This window comes from Rhinatrema bivittatum, chromosome 3 (genome assembly GCF_901001135.1).
Source record: "Rhinatrema bivittatum chromosome 3, aRhiBiv1.1, whole genome shotgun sequence".
Taxonomy (NCBI): Eukaryota; Metazoa; Chordata; class Amphibia; order Gymnophiona; family Rhinatrematidae; genus Rhinatrema; species Rhinatrema bivittatum.
The window spans coordinates 594,588,062-594,602,353 of record NC_042617.1 but is presented as its reverse complement, the minus strand read 5'-3'; positions in this window follow the sequence as shown (position 1 = coordinate 594,602,353).

The following is a 14,292-nucleotide window of genomic DNA, read 5'->3' as shown; positions in this document are numbered from 1 at the left end:
CTAGGTATAGGGAATCCAGGAAACAAAAATAGTTCCTTCGCCTTTCTTCAACTAAAAATGCCTCTCAGGACCGAGTCTGAGCAGGATGGAGCCTTCCACTATAGCCGCTACATAGGGTTGTTGTAGCAAGTGGTTCACACCACACCTACACTCTCTGACTCAGGGCTGGTGGAAGCAATAGGTGATCTGGGTGGCCGCCTAGAGTGCCACAGGTTTGGGGACAACAGCTTGGTCCTTCCACCAGCCCTCTTCAAAATATAGAAGCTACAGTCTGGACGTTTCTGGTGGCAGGACCACTGTGGTTGGACCTCCTTCTTCCCATCCACAGGCCAGAAGGGGAAGTGTGTCATGGACCTGCACAGGTGGGAAGGAGAAGATCTAAATCTGTGGCTGGAGGAAGGTGCCCTGAAGGGTCAGGACTTGGAGTCCATGTTAGATCAGCTTCCGACCAAAGAGAAAAAATGGATTAGTAGCAGCCAGGCCCGCACAGAAGAGAGGACCTGGAGCAGCAGCAGGAGGGTCCATGTGGCTGAAGAGAGGAACGGCCTCTACCACACAAACAGGAGAGAGAGGAAGCTTCCAGATGCTGCACAAACCCAAGAAGGTGGCTTCTGCTGCTTGCACTATCCAGAAAGAGAAAGTGTATATGGTTGTGCTGGAGGGAGGTGGGGGACAGAGCATGTGTGTGTGTGTGGGGGGGGGGGGCGAGAAGAGTATGTCTGTGTGGGGAGCTGGAGAACACAGTACGTGTGTTTGGGAGAACTTTATGTGTGTGTGGGTGACACAAGCTCTTTCTGTGTAAGGCAAAAGGGCTGGGGGACAGGGAACATATATATATGTGTGTGGGAGGACAGAGTATATATGTATGTGAGAGCATGGGTGTGTGGGGAGCTGGAGAACACAGTACGTGTGTTTGGGAGAACTTTATGTGTGTGTGGGTGACACAAGCTCTTTGTGTGTAAGGCAAAAGGGCTGGGGGACAGGGAACATATATATATGTGTGTGGGAGGACAGAGTATATATGTATGTGAGAGCATGGGTGTGTGGGGAGCTGGAGAACACAGTACGTGTGTTTGGGAGAACTTTATGTGTGTGTGGGTGACACAAGCTCTTTGTGTGTAAGGCAAAAGGGCTGGGGGGACAGGGAACATATATATATATGGGTGTGTGGGAGGACAGAGTATATATGTATGTGAGAGCATGGGTGTGTGTATGTGAAAGTATAACATTTGTGTGCCCTCACTCTGCCTCCCCCCAACTAATCCAGGACAATCTCAGGGTGACTGGAAATCAAAGGTTCCCAGTTATGGAGAATGTGGGATTTTTTTATCCTTATGAGTTTTAATTATTGTTATTTGCTGTTTTGGATTATTTTATTGGTGTTAGGGAAATTTGTAAAAATGTGTAAATTATTGAATGTTATTCTATTCATCAGCTGTTTTGAAATATTTATTTTTTATTGGTATAGTTTTACTATTATGATTGATGCTTTTTGAGGCATGATGATGATTCTATTTTTCCATTAGTTGCACTGCATACAGACTCTGGCTTGTTGTGGTTTCTATTTATACTTTATGGTCACTTTGTTCAGTACTTGGTAAGGGTCTGATGTGTTCTGCATGCATGACTGAAGTGAGATATTCTGCTAGTGTGTAGTTTCTGTAGCAGCCTGGCTTGGTCTGCTTTCCTAATAGCTGATTAGGGCCTGGTGTAATATTTACAATATTTCTTTTCATAGGTAGGGTTGTTATTGATTGAGTATGGGCAGCTGATGCTGTTTTGGTATGGGAGGTTTACTATAATGTACTTATATTTCAGTTTCTCATGGCTTTCTGAGGGCGCACACCCAACATGTTACAAAAGACCTAATTTCCATGAGCTACGAGGTTTTCTGGTTGGCACCACAGTAGTACATGTAAATATAATATATATGCTGTAAGTGATATTTTTACCTCAATGACTTTCTCATGTAAAAAGGAGGCCATGGCACACACCAGACGCGGAGAAGAAATTAAAAAAAGAGATTATGGGTCACCGATGCCAGCAGTGGCTGAAAAACCAGAAAAGGCACAATGTGTTTGTGTGTGAGAGGCAGGTAATTTGGGGGATGGGGGGGGGGATGTAGCCAGCTTGTGTTTTATGTGTGTGAGGGGATTCAGCCAACTTGTGTGTGTGTGTGTGAGACTGGGGGGATGGGGGGGAGATGCAGACAGCTTATAAGAACATAAGAACATGCCATACTGGATCAGACCAAGGGTCCATCAAGCCCAGCATCCTGTTTCCAACAGTGGCCAATCCAGGCCATAAGAACCTGGCAAGTACCCAAAAACTAAGTCTATTCCATGTAACCATTGCTAATGGCAGTGGCTATTCTCTAAGTGAACTTAATAGCAGGTAATGGACTTCTCCTCCAAGAACTTATCCAATCCTTTTTTAAACACAGCTATACTAACTGCACTAACCACATCCTCTGGCAACAAATTCCAGAGTTTAATTGTGCGTTGAGTAAAAAGAACTTTCTCCGATTAGTTTTTAAATGTGCCCCATGCTAACTTCATGGAGTGTCCCCTAGTCTTTCTACTATCCGAAAGAGTAAATAACCGATTCACATCTACCCGTTCTAGACCTCTCATGATTTTAAACACCTCCATCATATCCCCCCTCAGCCGTCTCTTCTCCAAGCTGAAAAGTCCTAACCTCTTCAGCCTTTCCTCATAGGGGAGCTGTTCCATCCCCTTTATCATTTTGGTAGCCCTTCTCTGTACCTTCTCCATCGCAATTATATCTTTTTTGAGATGCGGCGACCAGAATTGTACACAGTATTCAAGGTGCGGTCTCACCATGGAGCGATACAGAGGCATTATGACATTTTCCGTTTTATTCATCATTCCTTTTCTAATAATTCCCAACATTCTGTTTGCTTTTTTGACTGCCGCAGCACACTGAACCGACGATTTCAATGTGTTATCCACTATGATACCTAGATCTCTTTCTTGGGTTGTAGCACCTAATATGGAACCCAACATTGTGTAATTATAGCATGGGTTATTTTTCCTTATATGCATCACCTTGCACTTATCCACATTAAATTTCATCTGCCATTTGGATGCCCAATTTTCCAGCCTCACAAGGTCTTCCTGCAATTTATCACAATCTGCTTGTGATTTAACTACTCTGAACAATTTTGTGTCATCTGCAAATTTGATTATCTCACTCGTCGTATTTCTTTCCAGATCATTTATAAATATATTGAAAAGTAAGGGTCCCAATACAGATCCCTGAGGCACTCCACTGCCCACTCCCCTCCACTGAGAAAATTGTCCATTTAATCCTACTCTCTGTTTCCTGTCTTTTAGCCAGTTTGCAATCCACGAGGGAATATGCAACCAGCTTGATTTGCATGTAGGGGTGTAGGGGGGGCAGCCAGCATGTGTGTGTGTGTATGTATGTATGTATGTATGATTGTATGTATGTGGGAAGCCAGCTCGTGTGTATGTATGTATGTATGTATGTATGTGGGAAGCCAGCTCGTGTGTATGTATGTATGTATGTATGACTGTATGTATGTATGTATGTGGGAAGCCAGCTCATGTGTATGTATGTATGTATGATTGTATGTATGTATGTATGTGGGAAGCCAGCTCATGTGTATGTATGTATGTATGATTGTATGTATGTATGTATGTATGATTGTATGTATGTATGTGGGAAGCCAGCTCGTGTGTATGTATGTATGATTGTATGTATGTATGATTGTATGTATGTATGTATGTGGGAAGCCAACTTGTGTGTGTGTGTATGTATGTATGTATGTATGTATGTGGGAAGCCAACTTGTGTGTATGTATGTATGTATGATTGTATGTATGTATGTATGTGGGAAGCCAGCTTGTGTATGAGTGGGGAGGTGGCTTGCTTGTGTGTGTGTGGGACAGCTTATATGCATGAGGTGGGGAGGCAGCCTATGTGTGTGTGTGTGTGTGTGTGTGTGTGTGTGTGTACATAAGAACATGCCATACTGGGTCAGACCAAGGGTCCATCAAGCCCAGCATCCTGTTTCCAACAGAGGCCAAACCAGGCCACAAGTACCTGGCAAGTACCCGCAAATACCCAAACATTAAATAGATCTCAAGCTACTTTTGCTTATTAATTAATAGCAGTTTATGGATTTTTCCTCTAGAAATTTATCCAAATGTTTTTTAAACCCATTTATACTAACTGCTGTAACCACTTCCTCTGGCAATAAATTCCAGAGTTTAACTAAGCACTGGGTGAAAAAGAATTTTCTTTGATTTGTTATAAATGAGCTACTTGCTTCCTAGTCCTTCTATTATTTGAGAGAGTAAATAACCGATCTATATTAACCTGTTCAAGTCCTTTCATGATTTTGTAAACCTCTATCATATCCCCCATCAATCGGCAGCTTGCTTGTGTGTGTCAGGGGCAGCTCAAAGCAATGTTCTGCCTGAAGCGAGGGATGAGATGGTGCCCTCTCTCGCCCTACCCCCCTCTCCCTGGCCTCTAATGGTGGCCCACAGCAGCGTCTCTCCTCTCTTTGGCCGCTGCCGGCCTGGCCTCTGCAACGGCCTGCAGCAACATCCCTTCTCTCTTCGGCAGCTGTGATAAGGGTAGCAATGTAAGATGGACACCACAGCAGCGTTCTGAGAGAGACATTTTTTGCCGCCTCAAAATTCTGCCACCTGATGTGGCTGCCTCGCCCTGCCTCATTATAGAACCACCCCGGGTGTGTATGTGTGAGAGACCGAGAGAGGCAGCCTGTTTGTATGTATGTGTGTGTGTGTGTGTGTGTGTGTGTATGTATGAGAGAGAGGCAGCCTGTTTGTATATGTGTGTGTGTGTGTGTGTGTATGTATGAGAGAGAGGCAGCCTGTTTGTATGTGTGTGTGTGTGTGTGTATGTATGAGAGAGAGGCAGCCTGTTTGTATGTGTATGTATATGTATGAGAGAGAGGCAGCCTGTTTGTATGTGTGTGTGTGTGTATGTATATGTATGAGAGAGAGGCAGCCTGTTTGTATGTGTGTGTGTGTATATGTATGAGAGAGAGGCAGCCTGTTTGTATGTGTGTGTGTATGCATATGTATGAGAGAGAGGCAGCCTGTTTGTATGTGTGTACGTATATGTATATGTATGAGAGAGAGGCAGCCTGTTTGTATGTGTGTACGTATATGTATGAGAGAGAGGCAGCCTGTTTGTGTGTGTGTATATGTATATGTATGAGAGAGAGGCAGCCTGTTTGTATGTGTGTGTGTATATGCATATGTAAACGATAAAAAAACTTAGACCCCTTCTACACTTCTCGGATTTTCGTACTGTGCTCCAGTCTATACTGTGCTCCAGTCTATACTGTGCTCCAGTCTATTATACTGTCAAAAATAGACTACTGTAATGCACTCCTCCTTGGCATCCCCACATCACACATCAAGCCGTTACAGCTGCTACAAAACGCCGCCGCCCGGATACTGTCAAAGTCCAAAAAAAGAGACCATATTACTCCCACCCTCATCCAATTACACTGGCTCCCAATTCGCTCAAGAATACTTTATAAAGTACTCTCCCTCATACACAAAAGTCTGCTACACTCCAATCTCAGTTGGATCAACCCCCCCCTCCTCCCACGTACCTCCAACAGACCCACCCGCCCTGCCCTGCAAGGAACCTTACGCACACAACCCATCAAATCTCTCAAACTATCCTCCACCATAAGCAGAGCCTTCTCCCTTGCCGGACCCTCAATATGGAACTCATTGCCCTATGACATACGCATGGAGTCCTACACCCCCAAGTTAAAAAAAAATTGAAAACCTGGCTTTTCCAGCAAGCCTACCCCCTGACACCATCCAACTCATAATTATTCAGCAACCTACGATTAAGTATGCTCCACGACCTCGACCAAGAATGCCCACGACCACCGATTTATGCCTTGACGTTTTTGACGACGACTGATGCTTTGTATATAGTTTTATGTATGTTATATTTATAGTTTCTCCCTATTTATTGACCTATTAAGTTGCATTGCCTCCTTCCCTGGTTATTTGTATTGTTATCTGTTATTTGTAAGGGCGCTGCCCATAAGTTTTTTGTTCTTTGTGAACCGATACGATGTGCGAACGGCTATCGGTATATAAGAGACGTTAAATAAATAAATAAATAAATGTATGAGAGAGAGGCAGCCTGTTTGTATGTGTGTGTGTATATGCATATGTATGAGAGAGAGGCAGCCTGTTTGTATGTGTGTGTGTATATGCATATGTATGAGAGAGAGGCAGCCTGTTTGTATGTGTGTGTGTATATGCATATGTATGAGAGAGAGGCAGCCTGTTTGTATGTGTGTGTGTGAGCGTGTGTCTGTGTATGGATGAGAACAAGAGAGGCAGCCTGCTTATGTATATGTGAGAGAGAGAAGGAGTTTGTATGTAAGTAGGAGGAAGGAGAAAATTTGTGCACCCCCTCTCTCCAGAACTAAGATTATTCATATTATAAACCAACATGCAAAAAATTATATATAATATATATATAATATATATATATATATAATATATATATATATATATTATATATCTGTAAAGCCTGTTGCTATTAATTGTTTTACTGTTTATTTTATACTGTTACATGTAAAGCCTGTTGCTAAATTAATGTTTCACTGTAAACAGAGGTGATGTATTGCTATACGTACCGCGGTATAGAAGAACCAATAAATAAATAAATAAATAAATAAATAAATAAATAAATAAATATTCAGATTCTGGTGTCACCTCAGTAACAACAAAACAAACTCCTTTCACTGCAAAGTACTTTGTGAAGTAACACAAACCCCTACAAAAATATAATAAAAAACCATCTAGAACCTTGCCATACTACTAACACCAAATGACGTCTGGTCAATACTACAAGCATTAATTTTTTCATGCACTGATTACTGTAATGCCCTTCTACTAGGATTACCCCACACCACAATAAGACCATTACAGGTATTACAAAACGCAGCCGCAAGAATTTTAACTGGTAAAAGTAAAAGAGACCATATCACCAAAACCCTAATTGAACTACACTGGTTACCTGTTGAACAAAGAATTCAATACAAGACTCTTTGCACCATACATAAATTAATACACGACGAAAAGGCAGAATGGCTGAACACAGCCCTTCACGTACACGTCCCTAATAGAAACTTGAGATCAGCAAACAAAGCCCTACTAACTATTCCCTCAGTAAAACAGCCAGACTAACTCAAGTGAGGGATAGGGCCCTATCCCTGGCTGGACCCATAATATGGAACACCATGCCTTTAGAAATCAGAACACAAAGAGACATCAAAGCATTCAAAAAAATTTTAAAAACATGGCTATTTAAGCAAGCATACCACAAAGGGAATGAAGAGTAGAATCCAGGGAATTGTATGAAGTGGTCCGAAGAACTCACACACACACATCAGCTTACTCGAATGGTGAATGTGTATATTTTATCTTACTTTACCTCTATTAGATTGCAACAACAGAGGACCATACTTGTGTTAATTTATCTTATAGCCGATATACTTAAAGTTGACATGACTTATCACAACCACTAAGTAATATTTAATATGAAACTATGTTACAGTATTTGATGGCACCGGTTTAATATAATTCAACACATTTAAGTTTGAAATTATGTGCCTTATTGTGAACTGTTGTGACGGCAACCAGCTTAACGACGGTATAGAAAAGATTTTAAATAAATAAAATAAAATAAATACTATAACATAACAGCAGGACTCAAGCAGCAGCAACATTGTGAACAAGAGGCAAGGCAAAAGTTACACTGGCACCTAAAACACTATTCACCACCTACTGGGCAAACAAGCCCGACTACTACAAATCAGAGGCATTGCCGCAGGTGAGCCTGAGTGATTCGAGCCCATCCAATCAGCATCGCCCGGCACTGAAAAGAGGAGGCCTCTCTCAGCGCTATCACAGAGTTCATCCCGAGAGGCCCGACAAAGGGACATCACGTAACTCATCCTGCGCAGCCAGAGAACAGGAGGCCCATTGCATCAAGGAGGCCCAGAAGAAAGGAAAAGCCCTGATAGTGTGGGAGTGAGAAGCCTGTATGCATGGGAGAGAACGTAGGAGTGCGAAGCCTGTGTGTATGTGTGAGAGAGTGCATGGGAGTGGTGAAGCCTGTGTGTGTGTCTGTGTGTGTGAGAGAGTGCATGAGAATGAGAAGCCTGTGTGTATGTGTGAGAGAGTGCATGGGAGTGCGAAGCCTGTGTGTATGCATGGGAGAGAACGTAGGAGTGCAAAGCCTGTGTGTGTGCATGGGAGAGAAGGTAGGAGTACAAAGCCTGTGTGTATGTGTGAGAGAGTGCATGAGATTGAGAAGCCTGTATGTATGCATGGGAGAGAGTGCATGGGATTGAGAAGCCTGTAAGTATGCATGGGAGAGAGTGCATGGGATTGAGAAGCCTGTGAGTATGCATGGGAGAGAGTGCATGGGAGTGTGAAGCCTGTGTGTGTGCATGGGAGAGAACCTAGGAGTACAAAGCCTGTGTGTATGTGTGAGAGAGTGCATGAGATTGAGAAGCCTGTGTGTTGTATTTGTGAGAGAGAGAAAGGGAGAGCATGTGGAGTAGAGAGCCTGAGGATGTGAGAGCGAGCAAGCATTTAGGAGTGAGAACCTGCATGTGAGAGAGAGTACATGAGAGTGAGAGCCTACTTGTAAGAGTGGAAGCCTGGGTAATAGAGCGTGTGTGGGACTGGCAACCTGTATGAGAGAGGAAGGAAAGAAGATAGGAGAAGAGAGGAAAAACAAAAAGAATAAAAGAGACCTTGAAAAAGCAATTAGCAAAAGACAGGCAAGGGGAGAAAAAGAGACTGTGACCAACCAATTAGAAAAATATGATCAGACACCAAAGGTAAAAAAATTATTTTGGCTTTCAGTGATTGAAATATGCCATCACTCCCAAACACTCTCTATTACCTAGGTTCCCATTCTCACATGCAGGCTCTCACTCTCATATTCTCTCTCTCACATGCAGGTTCACACTCCCATACCCACATTCTTACATGCTCTCTCTCTCACATGCAGGCTTCTACTCCTACATGCTTGCTCTCATTTACATCTACAGGATCTCTTCCCTACACGCTCTCTCTCACACACACACACCCACCCATACATGCTCTCCACGCCCACATGATCTCTCTCTCTTTCACGCATATACAGTCTCTTTACTCCACATGCTTTCTCTCTGAAAAACACATACAGGTTCACTACTACATGCTCTCGCACACACATGACACAGCTTTCTTACTCCCATGCTCTCTCACATATACACACAGGCTTCTCACTCCCATGCTCTCTCACACATGCTCACAGGCTTCTCACTCCTATGCTCTCTCTCTCATATATACATATTACACACAGGCTTCTCACTCCTATGCTCTCTCTCACACATACAGGCCCTCTCACTCCCACATACTCTATCAGGGCTCTCCCTCTCTTGGCCTCCTTGATGTGATGGGCTTCCTCTTCTTGGGCTGTGCGGGATGAGCTCCGCATTGCCTTGCATTGGACCTCCTCTTTCCGGATCTCTCAGGATGAGCTCTGTGATGGCCTTGTGAAGGGGCTTCCTCTTATCAGTGCCAGGCTATGCTGATTGGGTGGGCCTGAGCTCAAAGTGATGGGCCATGGCCTACCCAGGCCCACCCATGGGTACGCCATGTTTGGGAGCTATTAAAGTATTGCCACACAGCGCACAAGGTCACAGATATCCCATGGGCTGATTTTGGAAAAAAAATCCCCCGGGCTGATATTTTCCTGCAATCTGCCCTTGGGTCTATGCATGTCATATCAATTAAAATAAAATGTCCCATGACTGAAATGAGACAGGATCCAGGAAACCTTGCTCAAATATCAGCAACTTCTCTCTTTTTTAACTAGTGTTTGGATAGTCAAATGTTAATTTAAAAACAAAGTAAAAACAAACAGAAGTATATAGCGTCAGGAAAAAAATAAATTACTGCGTACTTAACTTTCATCCAACATGACCCCATTTAGCACTTAAAGTCACAAGAACCCAGCAATAACCAAGCAAAAATAGCAGAATTTCACTCCCTGTCTCTCTCCCTCCCTCCATTCATGCAATGCAGGGAAGCAGCAGTAATGGTCACTCAGCACAGATTCTGCACTCACAGGGTCCAGGAGGGAGTGACATCTACATAAGAACATAAGAAATTGCCATGCTGGGTCAGACCAAGGGTCCATCAAGCCCAGCATCCTGTTTCCAACAGAGGCCAAAACCAGGCCACAAGAACCTGGCAATTACCCAAACACCTAGAAGATCCCATGCTACTGATGCAATTAATAGCAGTAGCTATTCCCTAATTATAATTGATTAATAGCCATTAATGGACTTCTCCTCCAAGAACTTATCCAAACCTTTTTTGAACCCAGCTACACTGACTGCACTAACCACATCCTCTGGCAACAAATTCCAGAGCTTTATTGTGCATTGAGTGAAAAAGAATTTTCTCCGATTAGTCTTAAATGTGCTACTTGCTAACTTCATGGAATGCCCCCTAGTCCTTTTATTATTCAAAAGTGTAAAAAACCGATTCACATCTACTTGTTCAAGACCTCTCATGATCTTAAAGACCTCTATCATATCCCCCCTCAGCTGTCTCTTCTCCAAGCTGAACAGCCCTAACCTCTTCAGCCTTTCCTCATAGGGGAGCTGTTCCATCCCCTTTATCATTTGGTTGCCCTTCTCTGTAACTTCTCCATCGCAATTATATCTTTTTTGAGATGCGGTGACCAGAATTGTACACAGTATTCAAGGTGCGGTCTCACCATGGAGCGATACAGAGGCATTATGACATTTTCTGTTTTATTCACCATTCCCTTCCTAATAATTCCTAACATTCTATTTGCTTTTTTGACTGCTGCAGCACACTGAGCCGACGATTTTAAAGTATTATCCACTATGATGCCTAGATCTTTTTCCTGGGTGGTAGCTCCTAATATGGAACCTAACATCGTGTAACTACAGCAAGGGTTATTTTTCCCTATGTGCAACACCTTGCACTTGTCCACATTAAATTTCATCTGCCATTTGGATGCCCAATCTTCCAGTCTTGCAAGGTCCTCCTGCAATGTATCACAATCTGCTTGTGATTTAACTACTCTGAATAATTTTATATCATCCGCAAATTTGATTACCTCACTTGTCGTATTCCTTTCCAGATCATTTATATATATAATGAAAAGCACCGGTCCAAGTTCAGATCCCTGAGGCACTCCACTGTTTACCCTTTTCCACTGAGAAAATTGACCATTTAATCCTACTCTCTGTTTCCTGTCTTTTAACCAGTTTGTAATCCACGAAAGGACATCACCACCTATCCCATGACTTTTTAGTTTTCGTAGAAGCCTCTCATGAGGGACTTTGTCAAACGCCTTCTGAAAATCCAAATATACTACATCTACCGGTTCACCTTTATCCACATGTTTATTAACCCCTTCAAAAAAATGAAGCAGATTTGTTAGGCAAGACTTCCCTTGGGTAAATCCATGTTGACTGTGTTCCATTACATCATGTCTTTCTATATGCTCTACGATTTTGATCTTGAGAATAGTTTCCACTATTTTTCCTGGCACTGAAGTCAGGCTCACTGGTCTATAGTTACCTGGATCGCCCCTGGAGCCTTTTTCAAATATTGGGGTTACATTGGCCACCCTCAAGTCTTCAGGTACAATGGATGATTTTAATGAAAGGTTACACATTTTAACTAATAGATCAGAAATTTCATTTTTTAGTTCCTTCAGAACCCTAGGATGCATACCATCTGGTCCAGGTGATTTGCTACTCTATGAGTGCGCACTTAACTCACAGGCCCCACACTGATTCACTCCCTGTCTCTCTCCCTCCCTCCATTCATGCAATGTAGGGAAGCAGCAGTAGTGATCACTCAGCAGAGATTCTGCACTCACAGGATCCAGGAGGGCGTGGCATCTATGAGTGCACACTTACGGTAACTCACAGGCCCCACACTGATTGCCAGTCCCAGATAGAGGGGAGGGTTCTTGGGAGGGCAGCTTAGGTTCACAACCTAGAGTTTGAAAACTGCTCCTGCAACCACATTAAATATTTTGCAATGAAGCAAAGCTAGTCGGGGAGAAGGAAAAATGTTCTTAAAAACTGGAAACATCCTGGAAAGTAAGACTCTCAGAAAACAGCAGAAATGTCCCTACAAAAGGCAATGTTTTATTTAAAAGAGCATAAATAGTTGAAAACACAAAAGTAACAGCCACAAGGCAAGCTTTGAAAATCCCCATAAGGAAAGGGCATTTTGGGGGCTTTCCGGGTCAGGGATGAGAGAGCAGAATAACTTATATATGCAGTTAACCGAATAACTTATTTGGCTATATTCTAGATGTGGTTGAGATTAGATCTAAAGTTATCCAGCCGTATAACTTTAATCTTAACTGGCTACATTCAAAAGAATATTGCTGGTTAAATAGTACTGGCCTGTGTGAAATGCTCCACAGACTGAGTGACTGGAATTCATGTCCCTCACGTAATATAAAAATAACTCATCTGCCAGTCTGAGACCCCACATCTCCTAAACCCTTCCAGGTAGTAATAAAACATAAAAGTATTTTGTGTTGGTTCCAGCTCCCTTCTCACCCCCGACCAGCATCTTCCACAATGAAAGGCCCCATCCTCTCCCACCAACCTGGTATCTGAGAAAGCCCCTTTGCAGGATTGGGCTTCCAATACTCTGCGATCCTGGTGGCTTCCAATGCTGCTCTGATATGAAGAGGAAAAGAACAAGGGGCCTATATATTAACCTTCCAAATTTATACACACATCTTAGAATGACTAAGAACATAAGAAAACTGCCATACTGAGTCAGACCAAGGGTCTATCAAGTCCAGCAACCTATTTCCAATAGGAGCCAATCCAGGCTAGAAGTACCTGGCAAATACCCCAACACTAAGCAGATCCCATGCTACTGATGCTGTAACAGCAGTGCCTAATCTCTAACTCAACTTGATTAATAGCAGATAATGGACTTCTCCTCCAAGAACTTATCCAATCCTTTTTTAAACACAGCTATACTAACTGCACTAACCACATCCTCTGGCAACAAATTCCAGAGCTTTATTGTGCATTGAGTGAAAACAAATTTTCTCCGATTAGTCTTAAATGTGCCACATGCTAACTTCATGGAGTGCCCCCTAGTCCTTCTATTATCTGAAAGAGTAAATAACCGATTCACATTTACCCATTCTAGATGTCTCATGATTTTAAACACCTCTATCATATCCCCCCTCAGCTGTCTCTTCTCCAAGCTGAAAAGTCCTAAACTCTTTAGTCTTTCCTCATAGGGGAGCTGTTCCATCCCCTCTATCATTTTGGTTGCCCTTCCCTGTAACTTCTCCAGTGAAAATATATCTTTTTTGAGATGCAGCAACCATAATTGTACTCCGTACTCAAGATTCAGTCTCACCATGGACCGAAGCATTATGATATTTTCCGTTCTATTAACCATTCTCTTCCTAATAATTCCTAACGTTCTGTTTGCTTTTTTGTTTGCTGCAGCACACTGAGTTGACGATTTCAATGTATTATCTACTATGATGCCTAGATCTTTTTCCTGGGTGGTAGCTCCTAATATGGAACCCAGGCTAATATCATGTAACTACAGCATGGGTTATTTGTCCCTATATGCAACACCTTGCATTTGTATACATTAAATTTCACCTACCATTTATATACCCAATCTTCCAGTCTTGCAAGGCCCTCCCTCAATTTATCACAATCCGCTTGCTACAGGATCACTTCCTGGTACACCAGGGTGATGATCTCCAACCGGGAGACCTTTCTGATCCAAGGCAGTACTGGGGCTGCCAGACTGGATTTGGGACTTAGCTACTATGTCCCTGAAGGTCTCATCAATGTATCTCTCTGTCTGCCTCAGCTCCTCCAGGTCTGCCACTCTAGCCTCCAGAGGTCAGACTTGTTCTCTGAGAACCAGAAGCTCTTTGCACCAGGTGCACACATACAATCTCTCACCAGCGGGTAGAAAATCATACATGTGACACTCGATGCAAAAGACTAGAAAGCCCCCATCTTTCTGCTGGACTGTGGCCTTCATCTTAATTTTGTTGAGTTCCTAGTTACGTTTAGGTTGCTAAGGGAGTTGGAATTAGAGTAGTTTAAATGTATAGGTGTATTCAATAATTAATCTGCTAGTGACCTACAGTGGGATATTTAAACTCTCAATAAGGGCTG